Source organism: Heloderma suspectum, chromosome 11 (assembly GCF_057233095.1).
Source record: "Heloderma suspectum isolate Gila_16-S chromosome 11, 16-S_ref, whole genome shotgun sequence".
NCBI lineage: Eukaryota > Metazoa > Chordata > Lepidosauria > Squamata > Helodermatidae > Heloderma > Heloderma suspectum.
Window position 1 is genome coordinate 37,611,198 of NC_139468.1, and position 27,706 is coordinate 37,638,903.

Genomic DNA, 27,706 nt, shown 5'->3' on the forward strand with positions numbered 1-27,706 from the left:
CTGCTGGGGTGTGGGCCCTCAGCAGCTGCCCATCCATGCCTACCCTTGATGCCAGCTCCAAGTCATACCATGCAAACAGACCTGATTATACATTCAGGGTTAAGGTTGTCCCAGACACTGGCCAATCCAGTCTGTCTCTGCACTGTCCAGACCCATTCTGTTGGTCTTGTGTCACAGCCAGCTGAAGTTAGTTACATGCCATTAACTCCCAAAGCAATGCCTTCTGCCCAGATCATCCATGTGTGCCACACCATAATTCCTGACAATGTGCAGTGTGTGCATCCGGGACAATCCAAACCAGAAAAAGCACACTTTATGCCTGGCTGGAAATGCAGTCAGACGGCAGTGGTACACAAACAGCGCCGCACCTGCTGACGGGGGGGTGGAGCCAGAGGCTTTTATTTGTTTCTTCCCCCAGTAAAATATTTGTTCTCATGTTTGCCAAAGGCTGCTTCTCCAGAGGGAATTAAATTAATATTGCAGGGTGCAGGAAGCATGTGACTGCCTTTCGTTTCCTGGTGTGGAACTTCTGTTGATCCCATCCCTGACAGCGTTAGGCTCCCGGGATGGGCCTTGACATCATGAAATGCAAGCCAGGTAGGAAAATTGCACATCTGAGCCAGGAGAACGCCCTGCAATGAATCCTAGACTCCTTTCTTACAGGGAAGCTATGCAGCAGCAAAGGCATCTGTCCCAATAGTCCCTATTGGCCATGGACAGTCAGTCCCCAGTTTTCTGGGCCCTAGCAAATCAGTTCGCTCTCCCTGTTTTGTTCAGATTTTGCATTTGGGGGATTCTAGATAGGGCCAGTTTCAGGGGTGGGCAAGCTGGGCAGTCACCCGGGGTACCAAGGGGAGTTGAGGGGCCACTGAGCTGAGCCTAGCAGCTGTGTGTTTTTAATGTACTATCTGCATGAGCTACAGCAGCAAAAAGTAGGGATGTGCGAAAGTCACTTATCTTTTCGAAGGGGGTGGTTCATGGTGGCGGGGAGGCGCTCCGCACCTCCCCCCGAAATCCTAACCCGGCCGGCTCCACTCCGCAGCAACTCCGCGGAGCTGCCGGCTGGGTGCATTCGCAGACGTGCGGAGCCTGCGGACGCAAATGGCGGCGGCTACGGTGGCCGCCGTTTGCGTTCCCTTTTTTTGCCATGATAGGCTACGTAAATATTTACATAGCCTATCACAGCCTCCGCAGGGTCGCAAATGGCGTCCCTGCATTAGCTATGATAGGCTACGTAAGTATTTACATAGCCTATCATGGCAAAAATGGGGAAGCAAATGGCGGCCGCAGATGCAGCCGCCATTTGCAAAGCAGCACGAACAGCACTAGGTAAGTGCTCCGTTTCGTGTGCTTTTTGTGGGGTGGTGGGGCAGGGGGCTTCGTTCCGCCATGGATTTTGGGGGGCCAAATGCACCGGCATTCAGTCTCTCTGAGATCCATGGCCAAATTCTCTGACATCCCTAGCAAAAAGCAAGCGTCTGTAACCTCCCTTTCAAGGTTCTACAGGTTGGGTACTAACTGCAAAACTGATCTTCCTTCAGTGAGCTTGAAAGTATGTTTCTTTTTCAGTTTCCACATCGATGTCATTTGCAGGTGAAAATCAGTGGGACGCAGCTTTACTTTGAGGCAACGTTACCGAGCACTTTGCACTTCAAAGTTAAGCTGGAAGAGGTCAGCTGGATATGTCTTTTTTTAATAACCTTTATTTTTTTAAAAGATAAAAATAATGGATATTCTGAAATCAAGAATGCTTACCAAAAGATAGGAACTGCTACAAAAAATATGTAAAACCTGTGACAGTTCTGCTGTGTTGCATTGTGCACTGCCACTGTGACTTCTCAAACTTTGGCTTGTGCAAACTGAAGCACAGCAGCGGCGAGATCATGTTTTGCGCAATGTCACTCTCGATGGACATCACACCTCCAACAGGTCCCATAAATCCCCTAGGTGGTCCTGCAAAACTGACTGCAGGGGCGGGGGGGCACCAAAGACACTCCTCTCTCCGAGCACTATTTATCCTAGGGCCAACCTTGATTCTAGAGGAGGCTTCTCAAAGCTGCGCACGCTTAGCTGTGCCCGACCAGCAGACCCATGTGCGGATGTCCCCTGATGCACACCCATTGGAGATTTATGAGATAGTGTTCTCTGTGCGTACATCTCTACATGTAGGGAAGGCTCCTATGCTTAAGAAGGGGGGCGTCATCATCCCCAACTCAGACAGGACCTAGAACACCTGGGTTAGCATCCAGATTGACCCCAAGGATAGGGCCTTCTACCGGTGCCACGTGGAACATGCCGGCCTGCTGAAGCCCCTTGTCTTGGCCTGAGGGGAGCCCGCTGCATCCAGTTTGGGTCTCATTACTGGAGTCGTCTTGGTGGTTGTGGCTGCAGCTGGTCTGCTGGTGACTGGGCTCATCTTATTCATCAAAAAATGGAAAGAAGATGGCTATAAAGCCACAGCAACAAAGGACCAAGGATGCGGCACCTCTGCCAGGGCATGAGATCCTTGTGTGGGAGAAGAGAGCGGGGGTATCCGGCCATGTCTTGTGTGAATTGTCTGCTCCTCCAGAGCTCCTGCCAGACTCCCACAGGGTCTGCACATGGCCCAATCCAGGCTCTAGGCCAGCACCAGGACCCCGTCTCTGGCTTGGATTTGGGGGGAATCCCCTATTTTTCTTGTTGTCTTTTAACATTTTGATATTTTTACAATTTTAATATTGGTGATTTAATTACATTTTTAACTTTTGTATACTTCTATTTATATTTCTATTTATAGGTTTTAATTGTATATGTTTTAAAGTTGTAAAGCCGCCTTGAGTCCCAGTATTGGGGAAAAGGTGGGATATTAATAATAATAATAATAATAATAATAATAATAATAATAATAATATAAGGGATGCTCTCCAATCACAACTTTTTCTCACAAATGTCCCACGGAAAGTTCTGCAGGTGGGCCCTGAGTGTGCCCCGAGAAAACCTCCACACATCCATTGAATGGGTTGATGTGATCCAAGACCGGCGTCGAGGGGAGGCATGGTCGGGCACCTGCCGAGGGTCCACACCCCAGCAGGGGCTAACTGAGAAGACCCCCCTGGAATTGCTCCTCCACTTCACCATGTCAACCTGCTTGTTTGCCTGCCTCTTGCTCTGGCCCAGAAAACAGTGGTGGTGAAAAGGAGGGGCCACGGAGGGGGCCACTGAGGCGGTTGTACCCAAGGGAGAAAGCGCCTGTAGCTGACGCTAGTGAACCCTCTCGGTATGCGGTTGCATCTGTCTTCCCGTGGGAAGACAGACAGATACTCAAAACAGCCTCAGGGGAGTAAATTTGAGCAGATGAATGGCAGGAACAGGGGGTCCTTTGAGCCATGGTCCTACTCAAAACACCCCCTGCCCCAGTTGCTTTTCTCCCTGGAGTAGAAAAGTTACAGGTACTCCCCATCTCCTTTCCCTCGGTGGGTTGGCATTTTTGAGCAGAAAAAAAAAGAGTGGGGAAAGGGTTACGCATCCCCTCTGCCTCGCCACTGCTCCTCTCACGAGGCTGGTTTGCGTTTGGGGGTTTTAAATCGTGGGAAAGAAGAAAGCCACCTTATTACCCCATTTGTACCTCTTATCCAGACTCCCACCACCACCGAAGGTTGCTTGGCTAGGAGAAAAATGCCCAAGGGGACAGATTATCAGAGGTACAAGCCAGAGAGTGGGGAAGATTTAGCTTTCCATCCCTGCATGACAGTTTTGTTGTAAAAAACAAAAACCAGAGCCAACAACCAGACCACTCTGATTCATACATGAATGGGCAGACACGAAGATAAATCAGCCTGGCTTCTCTCGTCACATCTGGTTTGGCCCTTAGGTGCAACACAGATGATCGGGGGCCTGGAAACAAAGCCCTACGAAGAGAGACTGAAAGAACTGGGCATGTTTAGCCTTGAGAAGAGAAGACTGAGGGGAGATAGGATAGCGCTCTTCAAGTACTCGAAAGGTTGTCACAGAGAGGAAGGCCAGGATCTCTTCTCGATCATCCCAGAGTGCAGGACACGGAATAATGGGCTCAAGTGACAGGAAGCCAGGTTCCAGCTGAACATCAGGATAAATTTCCTGACTGTTAGAACAACGTGACAATGGAGCCAATTCCCTAGGGAGGCGGTGGGTTCTCCCACACTGGAGGCCTTCAAGACGAGGCTGGACAGCCACCTGTCAGGGATGCTCTGACCTGGATTCCTGCACTGAGCAGGGGGTTGGACTTGATGGTCTTATAGGCCCCTTCCAACCCTACTATTCTATGATTCTATGATCCTAAGACATCCTGAGCAAGGGAGAGGAGAGGGGGCCTCCCCTTTGGGCCAACTACTACTTAAAAAATGGGAGGATGCAAACTTTTGAGTCCTATGCAACCCATTTAAAAAGAGCCAGGCACTCACCCTATTCATTGCTTGTAGCAGCGGCGGCAGGTGCCCACTGGGGTTGGTGGGGCCAGTGGAGTAGAAGATCATGCGTGGCACTTGTCAGTTGCACATTGAAGCAAATGCACCTGTTTGTTGGGGGATCTCTCTGCCACAAGTGGGCGGGGGACAGGCGGGAGGGGGCGCTGCCCTATTTGCATCAAATGTAGAGCCGCCTCTGGCTTGCAGTAAACATGCTTTCCCATGGGTGGGTGCGGATGTGTGCTTGCCTTTGAGAAGCTGTCTGTTTATATTTCTGTATAAAAGAAATAAGGATAACAATGCCCCTTGGAAAGAGGCTTGATGTAAAAGTCAGTGTTCTCTGTGTCCATTCTGCTGCATATTAATAATGGAAATTCTGAACCTTGGAAGAAAATGACCCTCTTAATTTGAAAAGGAAGCGTAAGCCATCATTATAACCTCCGGCTTCCTTCTTCATGGGTTTTGGGTTTCTTCAGCTGCTGCCATTTCAAAAAAACTCTGCACTTCTATTAAACTGCTCAAAATGGTCTCATGATCACTGGGAAGCAGCAGACAATAATCCTGATCGTCAGAATCAACAACATCTACTTTGAGAACCATTGTGGCTAAAAAGTAGTATAGAAATATTTGTTATATACAATATTTGTATACTGGTTTTACAGTGCTTCCCAAAGCAGTTAAAGTATTATTATTACTATTATTATTCTATTAACTTCTATGTGATTTATATAATGGAAAAACTGTAGGTCTCTGCCTCCAGGGAGTTTACAATAGAATTGATATTTTGACATAGAGAGCAGAGTGGGCTGGAAGGGGAAGAACACTGGTCCTTCTGACTCTGTCTTGTCCATATTGATTGGCAACCTCCAAGGTTTCAGGCAGGAGTTTTTTCTGCGCTACCGGGAGATGTCGGCATTGAACCTGGGACCTTTTGCATGCACAGTAGGGATGTATGAATCCCTTACCTGGCTCCATGCGGGGGCATCCGAAGTGGGGGGGAGGCGCTCCATCCCTCCCCCTGGAATCCTCGACGGGCGGGGAGGCGCTCTGTCCCTCCCACCGGAACCCTGCCCAGGCGGCTCCCCTCCACGGCCAAGCCGCGGAGCCTCCGGCTGCCCGCAGCCGGACATCTGGCCGCTGGGCAGCCCTGCAGGGATGCAAATGGTGGCTGCCGTAGCCACCACCATTTGTGTCCCTGTATTGAGCAGGCTACGTAAATATTTACGTAGCCTATCACGGCAGGGGGGAAAAAAAACCAGCGTACGCAAATGCTGGTAGCCGCCACCATTTGCGTACGCTGGGGTCCCCCCCCCACCGTGATAGGCTACGTAAATACGTAGCCTATCACGGCCTCCACAGGGACACAAATGGTGTCCCTGTGTTAGCCGTGATAGGCTATATAAGTATTTATGTAGCCTATCACGGCTATTGAGAGGAGGAAGCCAATGGCGGCCACAGGACGGCCGCCATTCGCAAAGCAGCACGGCTGGTAGCAGGTATGTGCTCCATTTCGCGCGCCTTTCGTGGGGTGGGGGTGGCGGGGACGTCGTCCCACGTGCCTTTCGTGGGGGGGCCAGGGGCTTCGTTCCGTGACAGATTTTGGGGAGCCAAATGCACTGGCATTCGGCCTCACCGAGATCCGTCGTGGAATTCTCTGACATCCCTAATGCAGAGTATGCACTCAGCCACTGAGCTACAAAAAATGTGGGCATTTGTAACGTTTATCCCCGCACCGAAAAGCATTACCTCAGCCATCCTTATTGCTGGAGCCACTTCCCCATCTGTTGCGTTCTGTATTCATCCATTTACTCTGCAATTGCCTCTAGCGTTTGGACTTCTGAAGCAGGATGCATTGTAAGAAGTCCCTTTACCAAAAAAAAAACCCCAATCCTATGCCTGTTTAGACAGAAAAAAGTCCTACAGCTCCCGACATTCTCCATCCAACACAGCTGGCTAAGGAATGCTGGGAGTTGTAGAACTTTTTTCTGTCTAAACATGCAAAGGATTCCACACTAAGAAAGTTTAGGAGAATGTTATTGTCCTTATTATGGAATAACTGTGACTCAAAACACATCCAATCACATTATCTAGATAGGTAGCTACTAAGGGAGAAGGAAAGCTGTGTGCTGGTATGTTGCACCATGTGTGTGATTTGCATGAATAGGCGTTGGAATTTCTTCATTTTAGACCATTGGTCGCTTCCAAAGCTGCTGTTACTTCAAATCAAGGTTTGATATCATCTATTTATACAGTCCTCCAAATGCCATTACTAGGTAGGGATGTATGAAAGTCACCTTTCGTGGATTATGTTGATGGTGGGGGGGAGGCATTCCGTCCCTCCCCCTGGAATCCTCGACGGGGGGGAGGCGCTCCATTCCTCCCCCCCAGAATCCTCCGTGGCCAGCTGTGCTCCGCGGCAGCTCCGCAGAGCAGCCAGCCAGCCCAGAGCCATCCGCAGCCGGATTTCCGGCTGCAAAGGGCTCTGGGGAAAAAACAAAACAAAAATGCATACGCAAATGGAGGCGGCTATGGCTGCCGCCATTTGCGTTCCTTAGTTTGGGCCGTCTTAGTCTACGTAACTACGTAGACTAAGACGGCAAAAATAAGGGGAACGCAAATAGCGTAGCTGACGTGGCCGCCGCCATTTGCGTATGCCTTTTTAAATTTTTTTTTTACCCAGACGTTTTAGGCTACGTAAAAACTTACGTAGCCTATCACGTCTCTGTAAAAAAAAAAAAAAATGCAAATGGCGGCAGCAGCCGGTCGGAAGACCAGCCACTGCCACCGGAGCCACCGCCAGAGCCGCCACCGCCTGGAAGATCCGCCCCAGGTAAGTCTCGTCCCGGGGGGGATCCGTGGGGGGGCGAGGGGTGGCAGGCCGTTCCACCACAGATTTCGGGGGGCCGAATACACTGGCATTCGGCCTCACCGTGATCCGTGGCAGAATTCTCCGCCATCCCTATTACTAGATAACAAGCCATCCTATATGCGGGCATGGGAGACTGACTCAGGTGAGTCTCTGGAAGAAGATGATTGGCAGTGTATTTCATCTTCTTTTGCATTTCTGTCAATCAACACTAATGTAAGGGAAGGACAATACAAAGTTATCCATAGGTAGTACATTATTCCTGCAAGACTTCACCTAATACATCCATGTAGCTGGAAGAGGTTTGGTCAGATTGGTTCATACTTTCATCTTCAGTGGGAAAGTTCTATAGTCAGTGAGGAGTTTTGGAACACGGTTGCTTATTACTGTCAGGAATTTCTTCATGCTGGTAACTCCTAAGGCAATGTTGCTTCATTTTGAACCTTAGGAACCTGGATCCCTACATAAAGACCCTCTGAGGCAATTGCATACAGCTGCAAAGTAATTTATAGCTTGTAATTGGAAGTCTCCAAAGCAACCAACTAAAGAGCAGTGGAGTAATAAAATATGGGAGACTATGAGTATGTATAAACTCACTCAGCAAGTGCAACAAGCATTTTTAGTTTCATTAGAAATTGAGCTCCTACTTAGTTTTATCATTAGTGGATTCCTTTGTTCCTTGAATGATTGGGATTTATTATTATACACCTTTTTGTTGCCTTTATTTTGTCAACCTTGTTTCAAAATGAAATAAAATTTCATGATTAAAAAAAAAAACACGAATAGGCATTGGAGACAAGATGGAACTGATCCCCACTCAGAGGTTTAAGTTATGGAGATTTGGAAGGCGGGACTGGAAACCAAAGCACTGAAATGCACATTTGCACATGAATGTGTGAGGTTTAAAAAAAAATCCCCAACATCTCTCCCCAAATCGTAAATTAGGGTGCAATCCTATGCACATTTAGACAGAAAAAAGTCCTACAACTCCAAGCATTCGCCAGCTGGCTGGGGAATGCTGGGAGTTGTAGGACTTTTTTTTTGTCTAAATGTGCATAACGTTGTACTCTTAGGGACCAAAAATATAAAAGTGTTTAACAAGGGGCAAATATCAGAAAATAAGAGATTGACCAAAAATGGTGAACTTGTGGATGCTTTTTCACACGCTTTGGCTCTATTTGATTCAGGGTAAGGATGCTTGGGGGTTGCCTAATGCATTTGCTGTTCTTCTGATGTCTCAAGCCAGTGGTGCAGGTAGGTAATTCTAGACCTTGGACTTAAAGGTCTTACCGAGGGGCAGTGGGCTTTAGATGGCCACATGTATTATACTTCAGCTGTGAAGCACACAGTTAACTGCTTCTACAGTAGGGATGTCAGAGAATTCCGCCACGGATCTCAGTGAGGCTGAATGCCAGTGCATTCAGCCCCCCGAAATCCATGGCGGAACGGCCTGCCCCCCCGCGGATCTCCCTCCCGGGACGAGACTTACCTAGGGCGGATGTTCTGGGTGGCGGTGGCTCTGGCGACGGCGGCTTCGGCGGCTGGTCTTCTGACTGGCTGCTGCCGCCGCCATTTGCAGTCTGGTCGTTTGGGTGTTTTTTGTGTGTGTTTTTTACAGAGATGTGATAGGCTACATAAAGACTTGCGTAGCCTATCACGTCCTAGTTAAAAAAAAAAAAACGCATACGCTACAGCCACCGCCATTTGCATTCCTTATTTTTCGCCGTCTTAGTCTCCGTAAATATTTACGTAGACTATTACAGCAAAAATAAAGGGGAACGCAAATAGCGTAGTGGGCACTATTTGCGTCCCTTTTTGATTCGCCGTTTTAGCCTACGTAAATATTTACGTAGACTAAGACAGCGAAAAATAAGGAACACAAATGGCGGCAGCCATAGCGTACGCGTTTCTTTGTGTGAGTTTTTTAACCAGGACGTGATAGACTGCGCAAGTCTTTACGTAGCCTATCACGTCTCTGTAAAAAAAAACCAAAAAAAAACCCGACCAGAATATTTCTTATATTAATATAAGATAATATATCTTATATTCAATATTAATATTTAAATATTTACGTAGGCTAAAACGGCGAATCAAAAAGGGACGCAAATAGCGCCCACTATGCTATTTGCGTTCCCCTTTATTTTCGCTGTAATAGTCTACGTAAATATTTACGTAGACTAAGACGGCGAAAAATAAGGAACGCAAATGGCAGCCGCCGTAGCCACCGCCATTTGCGTACACCGTTTTTTGTTTTTTTTTAATCCAGCAGCCACCGCGGCCGGAAATCCAGCTGCAGACGGCCCTGGCCTGGCAGGCTGCTCCGCAGAGCCGCTGCGGAGCAGAGCCGGCCGTCGAGGATTCCGGGGGGGAGGACCGGATCGCCTCCCCCCTGTCAAGGATTCCGGGGGGAGGGATGGAGCACCTCCCCCCCTCCAGCAGATGCCGCCACCGGAACAAGGTAAGGGATTTGTGTATCCCTATTCTACAGGCCTGATACGTTACAGCAAAACACCAAATTAAAAAAAGGCTTTGCCAAACCTTTTTAAAGAAAGAGAAGAACTGCACTGAGTATGTGCAGTTTCATATTTTGGATTTATGTAAGTTTACCGTCATGACTACAGGAATAAAATAAGAGTTTGCTTCCGCTACTCTCCTGCTAGCCACATTTCCTTGGGAAGAAGCACTGCATTGTTGTAGAAAAGGATAATAGGTTTTCAAAGCAAAAGTAATTTTAAAAAGAGTATCTGTAACCATGTGCATGTGGTCATTTGGGGGGGGCCTGGACTCCCCTAAGAGTTAGTTACCAGTTATTAGGGATGGCGGAGAATTTCTCCCCGAATCTTCGGGAGGCCGAGCGCCGAGGCATTCAGCCCCCCGAAAGTTTTGGGGAAATTCTCCGCCGGGCCCCCCCCCCCAGGATTGGACTTACCGTGGCCGAATGTCCCTTTCGGCGGCGGGTCCCGGCAGCAGTTTGGCGGGGGCGGCGGCCGGTCTCCCGACCGGCTGCCGCTGCCGCCATTGCAAAAAAAAAAAGTGCGGTAAAAACACACACACACACACACCCGTGATAGGCTACGTAACGATTTACATAGCCTATCACGGCTAGATTTCCAAAGTCAGCCGTGATAGGCTATGTAAATCGTCACGTAGCCTATCATGGCTGACTTTGGGGGGGGGAGAAAAAAAAGCACGTACGCAAATGGCAGCAGCCCATGGGCGCCACCATTTGCATTCCTTATTTTGGCACGTCTAGTCTACGTAAAGATTTACATGGACTACGGCGAAAATAAGGGAACGCTATTTGCATTGCCCTTATTTTCACCGTAGTCTACGTAAATCTTTATGTAGACTACCCGTGCCCAAATAAGGAACGCAAATGGCGGTCCCCATGGGAGCCGCCATTTGCATACGCGCTTTTTTTTTTCTTCAAAGTCAGCCGTGATAGGCTACGTGACGATTTACATAGCCTATCACGGCTGACTTTGGAAATCTAGCCATGATAGGCTACGTAAATCGTTACGTAGCCTATCACGGGTGTGTGGGGGGGGTTGTTTTTTTTTACTTTTTTTTTCGCGGCCGGGTAGACGGGGCGCTTCTACCCGGCCTGAATTTCGCCGGCGAGGGATGGGGCGCCTCCCCCCCGGCCTGAACTTCGGGGGGAGAACCGAAGCGCCTCCCCCCCACCGCGAAGCAAGCTTCGAGGACAGGTAAGGGACTTTCGCCCATCCCTACCAGTTATAAGAGCTTTAAGGGACAATCCAATGCATTTTTACACAGAAAAAAGCCAGTGGTTGAGTGTGGGTTGTTTATTGAACTGTGGGTTAGCATGTTGTCTGAACCCAGGACATTTTCCACAGGGTGGCTTGTTAATCATGCAGTGTGGCTTATTTTTCTTGATAAGCCACCTTGAGAACTCATGGTTCATTGCTGGGTTGTTCAGGGTGGTTAACAAGTCACACTGCATGGTTAACAAACCACCCTGTGGAAAATGTCCTAGGTTCAGACAACACACTAACCCATGGTTCAATGAACAATACATGGTTCAACAACAACCCACACTCAACCACTGAGTGTGGGTTAGCATGTTGTGTGAACAGCCCCACTGTCTAAAGCATCCTTTCCCAACCTGATGTCCTCCAGATGTGTAGGACTACAGGTTCCAGCATCCCAGCATACTGGGAGTTGTAGTGCAGTGCATCTGGAGGGCATGAGGTTGGAGAAACCTGACCTAAAGAGAGCTTTATAAAAATCCTCACAGCCCTCCTCTTTCCAGATTTACTCAAACTGGCACAGTGTTCGTAGGAGCTCATATAAGGCCTTGCTAAATCTTCCCTCTCTGTACAGCTGGTGTAGGAATGGGGGCAAGAAATGTCCGAAAGAGCCTCAAAGCCTTCTGTAATTTCAGGCTTGGACACAGAGGAGTTGAGGCCTGCACTGTCTGTGACCAGCCCAACAGCAGCCCACCCACCAGGGGCTCAATACCACACCTCTTTTTGCTGCCTGTCTGGGCCTGCAAGAAGAAGGATTCTCCATCCCCTGGCAGACCACGATACATGGCCAGTAGTAGACTGCATTGGGCTTGGTGACTGCTGTAGCCTCAGAGTCAGTATAATGCATGGTCAGAGGTACCCTTTGTATTTTCCCAGCCTGTGCCTTCAAAGGCACTTTCCATGGTTTAGTCAACAGGTTTAGGGCAGGGGTGTGGAACCTCAGGCCCAGAAGCCAAATCCAGCCCTCCTCAGATTTCAGTTGGGCCCTTCAGTGTTCTGCTTTCTCCCACCCACTGATTGTTTGTGGGTTTCCTGGCTTTTGTGCAGTTTTTCCCCCATTCTGAAAGGTTGAAATGCCTCCCCTAAGGCTCCGCTACTGGCTGTAAGAGCTGTAAGGCACAATCCTATGCATGTTTAGACAGAAAAGTCCTGCAACTCCCAGCATGCCCCAGCCAGTTGTTCTTAATTTTAACTCTTCTTCCTTTCATTTCCATTATAATACACGCACATTATCTGTAGAACTTTGTTCAACAAATGCATAATAAATTGTACAACAATTTACAGATATCCATGTTACTGTATTAACAATGATAAGGTAACCTAAACTTTCGCTGTGACTTGTTCGTTTGTTTGAAAGCATGCATTACAATTTGTTAATACATATACCCTCTTATTTGTTTAATCATTTTTGTGATCGCATGCTGGGAGTTATAGGACTTTTTTCTGTCTGAACATCCATAGGATTGCACACTTACGCTATGATATGCTGGTATTTTTTGTATTCTTGAGCCACACCTCCTTTGCTTTCGGATCTGCCCACCACAGGAATCCCCCCCCCCCCGCCCGAGCTTCTCCAAAATTGAATTTGACTCTTAGGCTGAAAGAGTTCCCACACCCCTAGTTTGGGGGCTCTGCATAGATGCCTGGAAGCGCCATCTCAAACGAAGCCCCGTCTCAGACAAACCCAGCAATATAGCACGAAGCCCAGTTCTCCATAAATTCAAAGAGGTCACATATAAACAAGCCAACATCATTTCCCTGCATCCTGCCTGTCCCAGAAGTAAACAACCATTGCTTGATGGTTTTCCTATGAATGTTGCATATATGTCTGAGCGGCGATCAAAGTCTTTCTCCTCTAACTCCATTCTCATTGTTTCCTGATATGTGCCTTTTCCAGTAAGGTTCCACAGTAAGATCTGTCATCCATGCAAGTCTAAAAAGAAAAGAAAGGGGGGGGGGATCTAAACAATCCAGGAAATTCCATGTTGGCAAGGAAATGGTAAAATAATCACTTATTTTTATGGCTTGGGCTTTTCTCGGCCGGCTCAGACCATCGATTACTCACGTCCTGCTTGTGGGGACCTTGCAAGGTGCCTCAAAGCTTGCACAATACAACAGTTTATGGGAAACTATTATCTTTGCGGTCTTGCAGGAAATTTATGTAAACCCTCAAGTTTAGGAGGAATGTAATCTAATCCTATGCAGATTTCCTCACAAGTAAGTCAAGTAAGTTCAGCGGGATTTGCTCCCACATTAATCTGTGTAGAATTGCAATCTGAAGTGAATCAATCATGCTTGTTTCCCCATGTATTCCACCCCACCTACACACACACACACACGCACACACTTTGTGGACTTTCCAAGCAAGCAAGAAAAGAAAAAAACCCAAACCAAAACACACAATTCTATTTTTCCCACAAGCAGCACTGGAGGCGTTGACCTGAGCACAGGTGTGTTTTTTAATAGTTGGTTCAATCATCTAAATGAGCTTCCCCACAACCTGGCACCCTCCATATGTGTTGGACTACAATTCCCATCATACCCAGCCAGCACAGCCATGAGAGTTGGTGACCAACCTATCTGGAAGGCAGCAGGTTGCAGAAGGCTAATCTAGAGCTAAAAACTCTGCAAGTGTTATTACACGCCCCAAGAAGGAGACAGATAGCACTTCTACATGAGGCTTTTATGGCACACTCATGATTAGTCACTTTACATGATGTTGTCAACCTACAGGGTGTCTCCCACACTTTGTTACCTTTATCCCCGTTTTTAAAAGATCAGGGATAATGCAGTAATAAATGTTAACGGCTGTGTGAAATTGCACAGTTCTGCTATAATACAGGCCATCTAGTAGCTATATAATGATACATGCAGAACTTGCAGACAAAGGAAGTCCCAGGAAAAAAAAAAACCTAACACCCCATGTAAGGAGCTGATCTTAATCTTGCAAAGAATCCAGAAGCAGAAGTTCCGGTAAGTTGTGGGATAAAATGCCTGGTGTGGAGAAGCCCAGAGATATTAACCTCCAAGCCAGTTCCTAGATAAACAAAGGGCACTACACCCCTCCCACCCTACTCTAGGATGGCACTTTTTTTCTTTTTTAGCTGTACACTTTAAGCTATTATTATTATTATTATATTCATATCCCACCTTTTTTCCTCTTGCAGAACCCAAGGTGGCTTACATGGTCCTCCTCTCCATTGTATCCTCACAACAACCCTGTGAGGTAGGTTACGCTGAGAGTCACTGCCCCAAGGTCACCCAGTGAGCTTCATGGCCAAGTGGGGACTAGAACCCGGATCTCCCGAGTCCCAGTCCAACACCCTCACCACTCCACCACACAAGCTCTGAACTGTCACTATTGATGAGGGACTGCCCCTTTTTCCTCGTCCTTGCATCTTGTAAATCCCATTCCTGTTTTTGCCTTACGGACATTTTGTTCATGTGTGAATTGCTAGGGTTGCCATTCTTTGCAGTTCAACACCCTTCTCTGCAATCTCTAACACAGCCTTCCCCAAGCTGGTGCCCTCCAGATGTTTTGGACTTCAACTCCTGTCAGCCCCACCCAACATGGCCAATTGTCAGGTATGATGGGAGTTAGAATCCAAAACATCCGGAGGGCACCAGGTTGGGAAAGTCTGCTCTATCAGTTAAATGTCTATGAGAGATGCCTCTTGTCTCTAGTCCATAAGCATCTACATTCCTTTTTTTTTTTTTGCTATAATTATTTTTTATTTTTTTAAAGAAAAAAAAAACACAACAACAGAAACACAACAATACACATACACTAAAATATCTTGTAAGATGTCTACCTTTGGTTCCCGTTACACAACAAATGCTTATTATTATTATTATTATTATTCTCTAGTTCTTGTCTTAGTTGTATATCATACATTGAGTTCACAGACATTATCTCCTTTCTCCTAATTTTAACAACAACAGAAAAAAGAGAATCAACCATCTCAAAGTTCAAAATCCACATACATAGATATAATTTTTCTCTGTTTCTTGTACAAATTCTATAAAAGGTTTCCAATCTAACATAAATTTAGTTGTTGACCCTTCTTTAATTATAATAGTAAGTTTTGCCATCTCTGCCAGCTCCATCATTTTCATGATCCACTCGCTCACAGCTGGTTTTGTTTCATTCTTCCACTTTTGTGCATACAACAACCTTGCAGCCATTGTCATGTAGAGAAAGATGGTTCGCCCCTTCTCTTTTACATGTTTATTAGTCCCAATAAAAAAGTTTCTGGTTTTAGTTCTACAGTAGTCTTTAATATTCTCTGCGCTAAAGACTGCATTTGTTTCCAAAATGTTTTAGCTTTTTTACAAGTCTACCATAAATGATAAAACGTTCCCTCTTGGTCTTCACATTTATGTGCTTCTCATAAGCATCTACATTGCTGCACATGATGAATAATATGGCCACTGTGCTGTGCATAGGAATACAGGAAGCTGCCTTATACTGAATGAAACCATTGGTCTCTCTAGCTCAGTGTTCTCTCCACTGACTGGCAGCAGCTCTCTAGGGTTTCACACAGGGGCCTTTCCCAACCCTACCTGGGGATGCCAGGGACCTTTTGCATGCAAAGCAGATGCTCTACCAAAGATCCCACCTTCTCCCACTGGTAGGGAGCAGGTGTCAAGGGTAGGCATGGTGGGGCCCCAGCCCCAGCAGAGGTCTATGGCAAGAGCCCCCTGGACTTGCTCCTCCTCTTAGCCATTGCGACCTGCTTGTTCACTGATCTCTGACTCTGGTGCAGACCATGGTGGTGGTGAGAAGGAGGAGCAGGAGATGCCACGGCCTCCTGGCTCCCTGGCACTCTGCCCGTCAAGCAAGCAAGTGGCAGCAATGGTGAGGAGGAGGAGGAGGAAGAGGAAGAGCAGCTGGTGACAATGGCGGTGAGAAGGTAGACTTCTCATGGGGGGGGGCACTGAGGGCATCTTCAAAAAATGGAGCCAGCAGTGGTAGAGAGGGTCCCATGAGGGTCTTAAACTAGCTGCTGTCCAGTAATCCGGGGTCTGGGCACCTTCTCAGCTGGTCCCACCTAAGAAGACACAGCCCCTCCACACCCTGCAGCAGCGGAGGTATGTTTTCAACTGTTGGTACCATGCTGTAACACAAGTATGTTCTGGAAGATCTTTTAACCCAAAGGAAGAATAACACAGTCTTAATTCTATAGCTGGTGGATCACAAGTTCTTGCAGGGTCACTGAACACAACCAGCAGTTGATGGACTAGAACCTTTGGCAATTCATAGGGAGTCAGGGAGGCCTTTGGGCTGTAAATGTGAGTATGAGAAGTGTGGGTTTAAATGCGAATTTTCATGCAGATTATATACAGAGAACAAGAGAGAGAGAGAGACGGAGAGACAGACAGAGAGAGAGAGAGAGAGAGAGAGAGAGATTAATGGGACAGAATGGATTTCTGGGTGGAAGCATGCAAAAGTGGCACAGACAGGGAATAAAGTGCTTTGCCTGTTCCTGGGAAGGAAAGTTAAACTGCCATAAAACAAATATAGTGTTACACGTGTGCATCCCACTTCTGAGAGGTGAGACATTTCAGGAGACTCCAGTTTCCGTGGAAGGACGGTCACGGTAGTCTGATGGAGCTTCTGTGATATAAGAGTTATTTATACATAGATGCAGGGTAGCTGAGCATCCGATGTGGCAGCATTAAAACTCTAAGAGATTCTTGCTCCCCATCTAGGGAACCCCTAGTACCACAGGATTTCATGCAGAGCCAGAGAGCAATGTCAGCTCCCTTCCTCCTTTTCAGATTCTGTTCCAAGTCAGACTGTCCTCCTGCTATACACACAGACCGCATTCACCCCCTCCCCTTGTCTAATGGAGGGGGAGAAAATATGAGTCATTTCCACCCATCACCTATAACTTCTTGGGCCATCCTAGCTCCCACTGGAACACCTCGCTGGAACATTCCTGGCTATCAACCATCCTTATCAGGTCTTAAGAGATATTGCCGCAAGGCACGCACACTGATAGCTCTACTTTCAGAAATATTGGAGTCAAAGATTATAGCTGGAAGGGATCCTGATTCTCTTTGCAGTCACTGGCACTGGGCTGTAAGGGACCTTTAAAGGTCATTCAGACCAAGACCAAACCCATAACAATATATTTTCAGAGTAGATGTATTTCCTCTTTCACAGGGTTGATAGACATCAATCATGCTGGCAGAAGTGAGGGTTCCCTTGACTTTCATTCTCTGAGCACAGAATAAATACTGAGAATTTGAAATGAGATCGGGAGATTGGGCTATATTTCACACACATCCACACACACGCGTGCACACACAAAGAATCCTCAGCAACTTTCAGAACAAAGTCATAGTGTTTACACTGTGGCCTTTTATGCAGAAGGGGTACTTTTCATATATAGCCTGTGATACGTCATGTATCACAGCTGTGAGAACCTTTTGCAACTGAGCAGCAATTTTAGCAAATCCTTTTTCTACCATAAAACGCGTAAGAGACATCCTGGATATCCTCAAACGCCTGTTTCTTACAGGAGCAGGGATATCTTTGGAAGCATCAAGGAGTAAATTATAGGAGCAGGGAAAATAACTCCACAAAGAACATCGTGTTCTTCTGATGCACGCAGTGGGGCCATTTTGTTTTGACTGAGATGGATAGATCCTTGGGTCATTTTTAGCACCATTCTGCTCTTTATTCTGACCAAATCACTCCTCTATGATTGATGAAGTACAGAAAGGAGGGAAAAGATATGTCACATATTTCACCCTGGTGTAGCAACACACAGCAAAGTTGGATGAAAAGTCATTTTCAACCTTCAACCTTCTAGTCCTCGATCTCAAATGAACATTTTGTGAAAAGGCATTTCCCCCCCCCCCCTGACAGGAAAGTGCCAAATTATTATTTTTTTCTTAGGAAAGAAAATTAATTTCACTCCATTAAGAAGCAGCATGGGTAGAATCATAGAATCATAGAATAGTAGGGTTGGAAGGGACCTACAAGACCACCGAGTCCAACCCCCTGCTCAGTGCAGTAATCCAAGGCAAAGCATCCCCGACAGATGGCTGTCCAGCCTCATCTTGAACGCCTCCAGTGTGGGAGAGCCCACCGCCTCCCTAGGTCATGAGTTCCATTGTCGTATTGCTCTAACAGTCAGGACGTTTTTCCTGATGTTCAGCCGGAATCTGGCTTCCTGTAACTTGAGCCCAGTATTCCGTGTCCTGCATTCTGGGATGATCGAGGAGAGATCCTGGCCTTCCTCTCTGTGACAACCTTTCAAATACTTGAAGAAAAGTACATCACACACAATGGCAATGATGGCAGCTACTTCCACCATGTCAGTGGATTGACTTGGTGGGTTGTCAATGGGGAAAGGATGTGGATGTAGATGTCTGACTTTGCAAGGAAATCATAGAAATTACTTATGGTGAAGACGGATGTGCAAACTTCAGAGCAGTGGGGCCAGGTAGAAGGACAGTACATTGTGTTCCGCAAAGAAACATCCCTTTTCCCGGATGAGACCTAGGGAAAAAAGGAGGTCTGAAAATGTACGTCACAGATGAGAACAACTCAGGGGAGGGAGTACAGCCTTCCCCAACCTGGTGCCCGCCAGATGTTTTGGACTTCAACTCCCATCAGCCTCAGCCAGCAGGGCCAATGATCAGGAATGCTGGGAGTTGTAGACCAAAACATCTGGAGGGCACCAGGTTCCGGAAGGCTTCAGTAGTGGTTTGGTGCATACTCTTGGGACTCCCTAGGTATGCAGAATGGTAAATTAAAAGAAAAAGAAAATGTCACCCCACTCCCAAAGTGGCCCAACAAGAACCTGTGAGCATTCCAGGACCTATGAAATGTTGAAGGCACATGTCGCTTGTACTTTCCCCCACTCCCTATGAGTTCTAATTAATACTGTGAAGCTCTTGATCAAGGGTGGTGGGAGCCCTTAACAAGAACACTGCAACAAAATGCTGGGTATACGGTGCAACATTTTGCATTGTCTGTATATTTATATGGTGGTGATTTGTGAATGCAATATGTTTTTGTCAAGGTTTCAGGCTTACAAAGGCTAAAGGGGAAAAAAGATCAGGCTTGGAGGCCTGGAGTTTTCGGTTGGGAGGAGGTAACCCTGAGAGGACGAGTACTTTAATTTCTCCCGTTCAGTGTCAGTTTCATTTCTCCACTTAAGTTTCATTTCTTCAGGTTTGAAGCAGTACTTTTGGTTTTGAAGGAGAAGGGTATATAGAGAGAGGGAGTGAGCCAGTAAGAGAGAGACAGCCAGAGCCTGAACTGAGAGCAGAGTCTGAAGAGTGAGCAGGAAGAAGCAGCCTAGAAAAGTATAAGGACAGCTAGAGTAAAGGAACTTACATTTTGCAACTTTTATTTTCTTTTAATGCCTTTTGTATCACTCAGCTCTATTGCGTAAATACCTTTAGTTGTGATTTGCTTCCCTTAATTTACCAGTAACCTGTTGTGGTTAAACACTGTGTCTCGAGTGTCAGTTACCCCACGTCTACAGCCTAAACCCCACGTTGTTGTTGTTGTTCAGTCGTTCAGTCGTGTCCGACTCTTCGTGACCCCATGGACCATAGCACGCCAGGCCTTCCTGTCCTGCGCTCTCTCCCGGAGCGTGCTCAAGTTCATATTCATTGCATCCGTGATGCTATCTAGCCATCTCATCCTCTGCCGTCCCCTTCTCCTTTTGCCTTCAGTCTTTCCCAGCATCAGGGTCTTTTCCAGGGAGTTTTCTCTTCGCATTAGGTGGCCAAAATATTTGAGCTTCAGCTTCATTATCTGTCCTTCCAATGAGCACTCAGGGTTGATTTCCTTTAGGATGGACTGATTTGACCTCCTTGCAGGCCAGGGGACTCGTAAGAGTCTTCTCCAGCACCACAGTTCGAAAGCATCAATTCTTCGGCGCTCAGCCTTCCTTATAGTCCAGCTCTCACAGCCATACATTACTACTGGGAAAACCATAGCTTTGATTAGACGGACCTTTGTCGGCAAGGTGATGTCTCTGCTTCTTACTATGCTGTCTAGGTTGGCCATAGCTTTCCTCCCAAGGAGCAAGCGTCTTTTAATTTCATGGCTACAGTCACCGTCTGCGGTGATCTTGGAGCCCAAGAAAGTAAAATCTGTCACTGCTTCCATTTCTTCCCCTTCTATATGCCAGGAAGTGATAGGGCCAGATGACATGATCTTAGTTTTTTTAATGTTGAGTTTCAAACCAGCTTTTGCACTCTCCTCTTTCACCCTCAACAAGAGGCTCTTGAGATCCTCTTCGCTTTCTGCCATTAGGGTGGTATCATCTGCATATCGGAGGTTGTTGATAATTCTCCTGGCAATCTTAATTCTGACCTCTGATTCATCCAACCCGGCATTTCTCATGATGTACTCTGCATATAAGTTAAATAAGCAGGGTGACAATATGCAGCCTTGTCGTACTCCTTTCCCAATTTTGAACCAATCGGTTGTTCCATCTCTGGTTCTTACTGTTGCTTCTTGACCCTCATACAGGTTTCTCAGGAGACAGGTAAGGTGGTCTGGTACTCCCATCACTTTAAGAATTTGCCACAGTTTGTTGTGATCCACACAATCAAAGGCTTTAGCGTAGTCAATGACTACGTAGTCAAACCCCACGTTACTGGGAAGGAAAAGTTGAAAAGAAGGAGGCTTGACTCTTAAGGAGGCAAGAGATCAGGGGGTCCAGGTCATAAGGGGAACCCTGACAGTTTTCAAAGAGGAAACATAATAAATCAGATGGATAATAATAATTTCTGAATGAGTCTGGAATAACAGCATACCAGCGACAGAAGCCTATCCATCTCTTAGATATGGCACTAGAAAGGACTAACAGTATATAACAAGCACATTTCTAATATTCTAATGAAAGACATGCCTCCTTGACAAGCCTGGAAAAAATTCATCAGTAGTTTTAGCCAAAATTTGAAAGAAATATATGATATGATGTTCTGCAAATTGGAGAAAGGGGGTAAATGTGTCAATTTTCAGCACTTTTTAACTTAAACATAAGAACATAAGAAGATCCCTGCTGACCAAGGGTCCATCTAGTCCAGCATTCTGTTCACACAGTGGGCAACCAGCTGCTGACCAGGAACCCACTAGCAGGACATGAGTGCAACAGCACCCTCCCACCCATGTTCCCCAGCAACTGGTGTACATAGGCTCACTGCTTCTGGTACTGGAGGTAGCACATAGCCATCAAGGCTAGTAGCCATTGATAGCCTTTTCCTCCAGGAATTTGTCCAACCCCTTTTAAAGTCATCCAAATTGGTGGCCATCACTACACCCTGGTAGCGAAATCCATAGCTTAACTATATACTGTGCAAAGAGGGACTTCTTTTTATCTGTCTTGAATCTCCCACCAATCAACTTCATAGGATGACCCTGGGATCTAGTATTTTGAGAGAGGGAGAAAAATGTCTCCCTCTCCACATTCTCCATACCATGCATAATTTTGGAGACCTCTATCATGTCCCCTTTTACCCTCCTTTTTTCCAAGCTAAACAATCCCTGTTGTTGGAACTTGCCCTCATAGGGGAGATGCTTCAGCCCCTTGATCATTTTAGTTGCCCTTTTCTGCCCTTTTTCCAGCTCTACAATATCTTTTTTTAGCTGTGGTGACCAGAACTGTACACAGTATTCCACATGTGGTTGTACCATAGATTTGAATAGGGGCAGTATGATATTGGCAGTTTTATTTTCAATTCCTTTTCTAATTATGGCCTAACATGGAATTTACCTTTTTTACAGTGACTGCACTGGGTTAGCATCTTCATCAAGCTGTCTACCACAACCCCAAGAACTCTTTCCTGCTCGGTCACCACTAGCTCAGATCCCATCAGGTTACACATAAAGTTGGTGTTTTTTGCACCAACGTGCATCACTTTCCACTTGTTTACATTGAACCACATTTGCCATTTTGATGCCCATTCTCCGAGGTGGAGAGATCCTTTTGGAGTTCCTCACAATCCCATTTTGTTTTAACCACCCTAAATAATTTGGTGTCACCTGCAAACTTGGCCACTTCACTGCTCACCCCTAGTTCCAGATCACTGATGAACAAGTTGAAAAGCATTGGTCCAAATACAGATCCCTGTGAGACCCAACTGTTTACTTCCCTCCCTTGGGAAAATTTACCATTTGTTCCTACTCTGTGCTTTCTGTTCTTTAACCGGCTACTGATCCATAAGGGGACCTCTCCTCTGATTCCATGACTGCTAAGTTTGCTCAGGAGTCTTTGGGAAGGGACTTTGTCAAAAGCCTTTTGGAAGTCCAAGTAAACAATGTCTACCGGATCACCCCTATCTACATGTTTATTGACACTCTCAAATAACTCTAAAAGGTTAGTGAGACAGGACTTACCTTTATGGAAGCCATGTTGAGTCTTTTTCAGCAGGGCTTGTCCTTCTATGTGCTTACTAATTTTATTTTTAATAATGCCTTCAACCAATTTACCCAGAACAGATGTTAAGCTAACCAGCCTGTAATTGTCCGGATCCATTTTTGAAAATTCATTGGTGTTACATTGGCCATCTTCCAGTCCTCTGGTATAGAGGCTGATCTTCGGGATATGTTGGATATTTGGGTTAGAAGATCAGCAGTTTCATATTTGAGTTCTTTGAAAACTCTAGGATGGATACCACCTGGGCCGGGTGATTTATTTGCTTTCAATTTATCATTAAGGTTGAGAACTTCATCTTTTGTCACCGTTTGCCTCAGTTCCTCAGACTCCCTGCTGAAAACATCAGTTCAGGCACAGGTATCTGTCCTATATCTTCTGCAGTGAAGACAGATGAAAAGAATTTGTTCAGCTTCTCTGCAATCCCCTTGTCCTCCTTCAGTACTCCTTTAACTCAATTATCATCCAATGGTCCAACTGCTTCCCTAGCTGGTTTCCTCCTTCTGATATATTTAAAGAATTCTTTATTGTTGGCCTTGGTGTTGTTAGCGATGTGCTCTTCAAAATGCTGTTTTGCATCTCTTATTGTCTGCTGGCATCGCCTTTCTGCAAGCTTGTGCTGCCTTTGGTTTTCCTCACTTGGGCAAGACTTCCATTTTCTGAAGGAAGCTCTCTTTTCTCTAATGGCTCCCTTAGCACTGCTCGTTAACCATGCCGGCGACCTCTTGGGCTTAGTGTTACCTTTCCTAACCAGTGGTATACATTTTAGCTGGGCTTCTATTATTGTGGTTTTGAGTAATCTCCAAGCATTCTGAAGGGATTTAATCCTCTTGACTTCCCCTTTTAAATTCCTTTTCACCAGTTCCCTCATTTTAGAGAAGTTTCCTCTTTTCAAGTCAAATGTGACCAAGTTGGACTTCCTGGACACTTTTCTACTTAAATATACATTAAATCTGATAGCACTGTGATCACTGTTTCCAATTGGTTCAACAACATTTACATCTCATACAAAGACCTGGGTATGACACCATTTAGGATTAAGTCCAAGGTCACCTCCCCTCTGGTTGGTTCCATGACCAACTGCTCTAGGGCACAATCGTTTAAGGCATCGAGAAATTTAACCTCTTTGTCGTGACTGGAACATGCATTGGTCCAGTCAATGTGGGGGTAATTGAAGTCACACATTATTACAACACTTCCTTGTTTGAAGGCCTCCCTGATTCTGTTTTCCATTTCAAGGTCACTCCAAGCATTCTAGTCTGTGGGATGATAGCACGTTCCTAGCACCAAATTAGTTTTGGAGCTAATTTAGTTGTACCTGTGGCAATTTGTGTCAGATTAATTTGAAATTTTGCAGGTTGGTAGACTTCATCAGGTTGATCATGGAAGCCATATGATTAGCCTAACAGGTGTCATTTTTATGAACAATAGGTTTTCTAGGCTAATAATGGCAGAACATTTATTTATTTTTTGCAACTCATTTTAACTAAAAGGGCACTCTTGTGTCCCTTTAATATTCCTGCTTTGGTGAGGGGAGTGCAATTTTGGTGAGGGGGATCCTAATATTCCTTGACTGATAATCCAGTCGGACATTAAACTGCTCTAAAATCTGTCCTGAGAAACATCTCAAGTTGATGTGAAGTCCATATTTTTCCATTGTATGCTGGCTTGGTGGAGCTCCATCTGTTGAGCAAGACAGCAGAATGAGTGTGTAGAACAGCCTCCCGCAACTCGGTGCCCTCTAGATGTGTTGGACAACAGTTCCCATCTTCCCCAGCCAGCTGGGGATGGTGGTATCTGTTGTCCAACACATCTAGAGGGCACCAGGTTGGGGAAGGCTGGTGTAGAACATATGGAAAGACTCTTCATTTTTCTTTTGGCTTTGGATGGAGATACAAAGATTAACCTTGAAAGGAAATGGTCTCTTGCTGCAAGATCACCATCCTCTTGAGTAAGTTGATTTATCAAAAGGGAAGTTAAAATTCCATCTTGGCTGATACTATTTTTCTTCCGTGGGGTATGACTGGTGGGGAGGAGGGAATACAAGCTAAAAATTGGTGTCAGGGTCCTTAGCCTTCACGTTGTCAACAATGTGAAGATAAATACATCTGAGTCCTAATCCATCACCTCTCGTGAACCTACGAAGACCAGAAGGAGCAAGGACAGAAGGGGGAAATGGCTCATATCCACTTTAATAATGCTGTGGTGGTTGTATTTGTGAAGCTGTAAATATTTTTAGAAAAGGAAGGGAAAAATATATTTCTGTGTCTCCACACAAAGTATGACTTAAGTTGACCTGCTGGGCTTTTCTAATTGCGATTTTCCTCTTTCAAAGAGGGTGGGCAGGCTGGGTTCTTCCCAGGCACATGCTCTGGCTGTGGGAAGTGCTGCTGCTGAGCACGTTGGCTTTCCAACAAACGACTGAGAGATCATGGAGATGGTAGCATGCGTCAGTGGAGGCTGGTGGCTCCGATGCCTGTGGGGTGGGGAATCCGCTCCAGGTTTCACTCAGAACCAGTCAGAACTATAAATGAACTATTGTGGGTAGTTCCTTTAAAGTTCTGACTGGTTCTGACGGAAACCTGGAGCGGATTCCCCTCCCCCCCGGCATTGGAGCCACCAGCCTCCACAGACTTCATTCACTTCAAAGTGTGGTGAGCTGGGCCTGCTGCTGCTGCGTCTGGGCCCCTGCTGCTCATTCTGCTGAGCGGGCCCCACATGTCTGCCTCCAAGTCCTTCCCTGACGGTGACCGCTGGCTGTGGGTAGCTCAAGGCAGGCTACTGTCAAGGAGCCAGGAAGGGCCTCTCTCTGTCGCAGCAATTCCAGGCAAGAGGCACATGTCAAACCGTCCGAAGGATCCCCAGGTACCAACACCAGCACCCCAGCAGCTGCTCCTTTCCAAAGCAGATGGTCTCCCAAAATTCTCTATTCCATTTGTGGGCAGAGAAACTGGGGGGATCCATTGCATGGAGTTTCTTGTGTGGGGGGGTCACCGTTAGTACAGCTTCTTTCTTTTGCCCTAACTTAGGTCACCTTCTTCCTCCAGCTCCCCCACCACCGCCACCACTGCCTCTTCTTCTTCCTCTTCTCTTCCCCTTCCTGCTCTTCCCCCTCTTCTTGTTCTACTCTTCCCCCTTCCCTTTCCTCCTCCTCTTCCTGCTCTTCTTCAAGAATCATAGAATCTACAAGGCTATCGAGTCCACCCCCCTGCTCAATGCAGGAATCCAAGTCAGGGCATCCCTGACAGATGGCTGTCCAGCCTTGTCTCGAATGCCTCCAGTGTGGGAGAGCCCACCGCCTCCCTAGGTGATTGGTTCCTCTTCTCCTCTCCTTCTCCTCCTCCTCCCCCTCCTCCTCCTCTTATTGTTCTTCTCTTCCCCTCTTCCTCCTCCTCTCCTCCTCCTCCTCCAACTCCTCCAGCTTCCTGCCCACCATGAATGACAACAGTAGTAACTGTGCTGGTAGCTACACAGTACCAAATGGCCACCATTTGGCATCCTCTACAGTGCTCCGGACCAAGAGCATTGTAGGGGGAAAATGGCGGTTGCTATTAAAAAAGAGAATATTCTTGGAGTGGAGAATATTCAAACAAAATTCTGCAAACTGGGCTTCTTTTTCTAGAAAAATCTCAAGACGTTTCTCAGAAAAAGAAAATCTTCTGAGAAAATTCAGCTCAGCTGCAATGTCTCTATCCCAGTTACAAAAACAATTGATTCCCTCACCCCCATTAAATTAAGATCTTGAATAAGACGCCATGTGCATGGGATACCTGAATAGTCCTCAGTTTGGGTACAGCGTTACCCTTGGCCAAAGGGAGAGGGGAAATTCCATGAATGAGTCCATGAAGGGTTTCTAAAACTCCCTGTTTTGATTTAGGCAGCCTGATATCTTCCCCCTTACTGGAGCCACCACATATAAATGCAAATAAGGAAGAGGAAGGAATTAACAGATAGGACTTTTCGCACAGTACATAGTTACACTACGGTATGTGCTACCACAAGATAGTGATGGCCACCAATTTGGATGGCTTTAAAGAGGGTTAGACAAATTTCTGGAGGAGAAGACTATCAGTGGCTACTAGTCCTGCTGGCTATGTGCTACCTCCAGTACCAGAGGCAGTGAGCCTATGTACACCAGTTGCTGGGGAACATGGGCGGGCGGGTGCTGATGCACTCATGTCCTGTTTGTCAGTTCCCAGTCAACAGCTGGTTGGCCACTGTGTGAACAGAATGCTGGACTAGATGGACCCTTGGACCCTTTCCTATGTTCTTATGAGCCCCACCACTACCACCACCACCAAAAAAAGACAGAAGAGCAGCACTAAAGCTGATCTACACCTAAGGCGACTGACGGTGCAGCTCTTCCCTTTAAAAAGGTCAGAATTCCTGTGGTCTGAGAAAAGATAGGACAAGTGCTGGGCAAATGTGGATATGCCTGGGGTGAGTAACAACATCATCTGACCTTTCTGTAAACAGGGAGTGAACAGAAGGATAGGAATTCTGGACTAAACGGCTAGTGTGGATGGTCCCACATTACAACTGCTTAAGTTGTAAGTTATGTCTACTTACAACTCCACATACATCTTCACTTCTCCAGGCTACTCGCTTCTGCTAACGATGTCTACTAATTTTTAAGAGAATAGTTACCGTGCTCTTGTGCAAGTCGCCTTTCATGCGGAATTATGAATTTCAGTTTTCAGAGAGTCATCTACAGCCTGCCCAGTAGATGGTAGCATTGCTTCATGGACTGACCAGGTCTTCTTCAGCCTGTGCAACATATCAGAGCAAAACTGTATCTTTTTCAAATAACACATATACTTATTTACCTCAGTGTACGCGTGCGTGGCCCCAATTTGGATCAAGACCACGGCACTCTGGGAGCAGGATATTTAATCTCCTCCTGCCATTGTTTTCATCCCAAATTTCATCTCCATGGATTCCAAGAACATGTAGTTTGACCCTCATACAGTGTGTGTTTTTCTAGCAAATAATAGTCCTGAGGAGAGATTAAAGGTGTGAGCACTGTATGAAAAGATGATTTTGCGGAGTGGTTCAAGAGCTGCTACAGTTCATGGTTTCAGTCTTGACAATCCACTTTATTCTTTGAAATATTTTTAGGCTGCCTGTTAGGGTACAAATCCTTCTGAAGGCCACTCACAACAACAACAATAGTAGCCGCAGCAGCATATATTACAATTAATAAAAGCCAGTGACAGTAATAACAGAGATTCCCCCCTC

At 46.3% G+C, this 27,706-nt stretch overlaps 1 long non-coding RNA gene across 1 annotated transcript; it reads left to right on the forward strand.

The window, feature by feature from the left end:
* The first annotated feature begins 476 nt into the window (after nt 1-476).
* On the forward strand, nt 477-15,317 carry LOC146337250 (uncharacterized). The gene is made up of 3 exons (XR_014785263.1): nt 477-597; nt 9,554-9,745; nt 14,225-15,317. It is a non-coding gene; the product is annotated as an uncharacterized LOC146337250 (long non-coding RNA).
* The last annotated feature ends 12,389 nt before the right edge of the window (nt 15,318-27,706 follow it).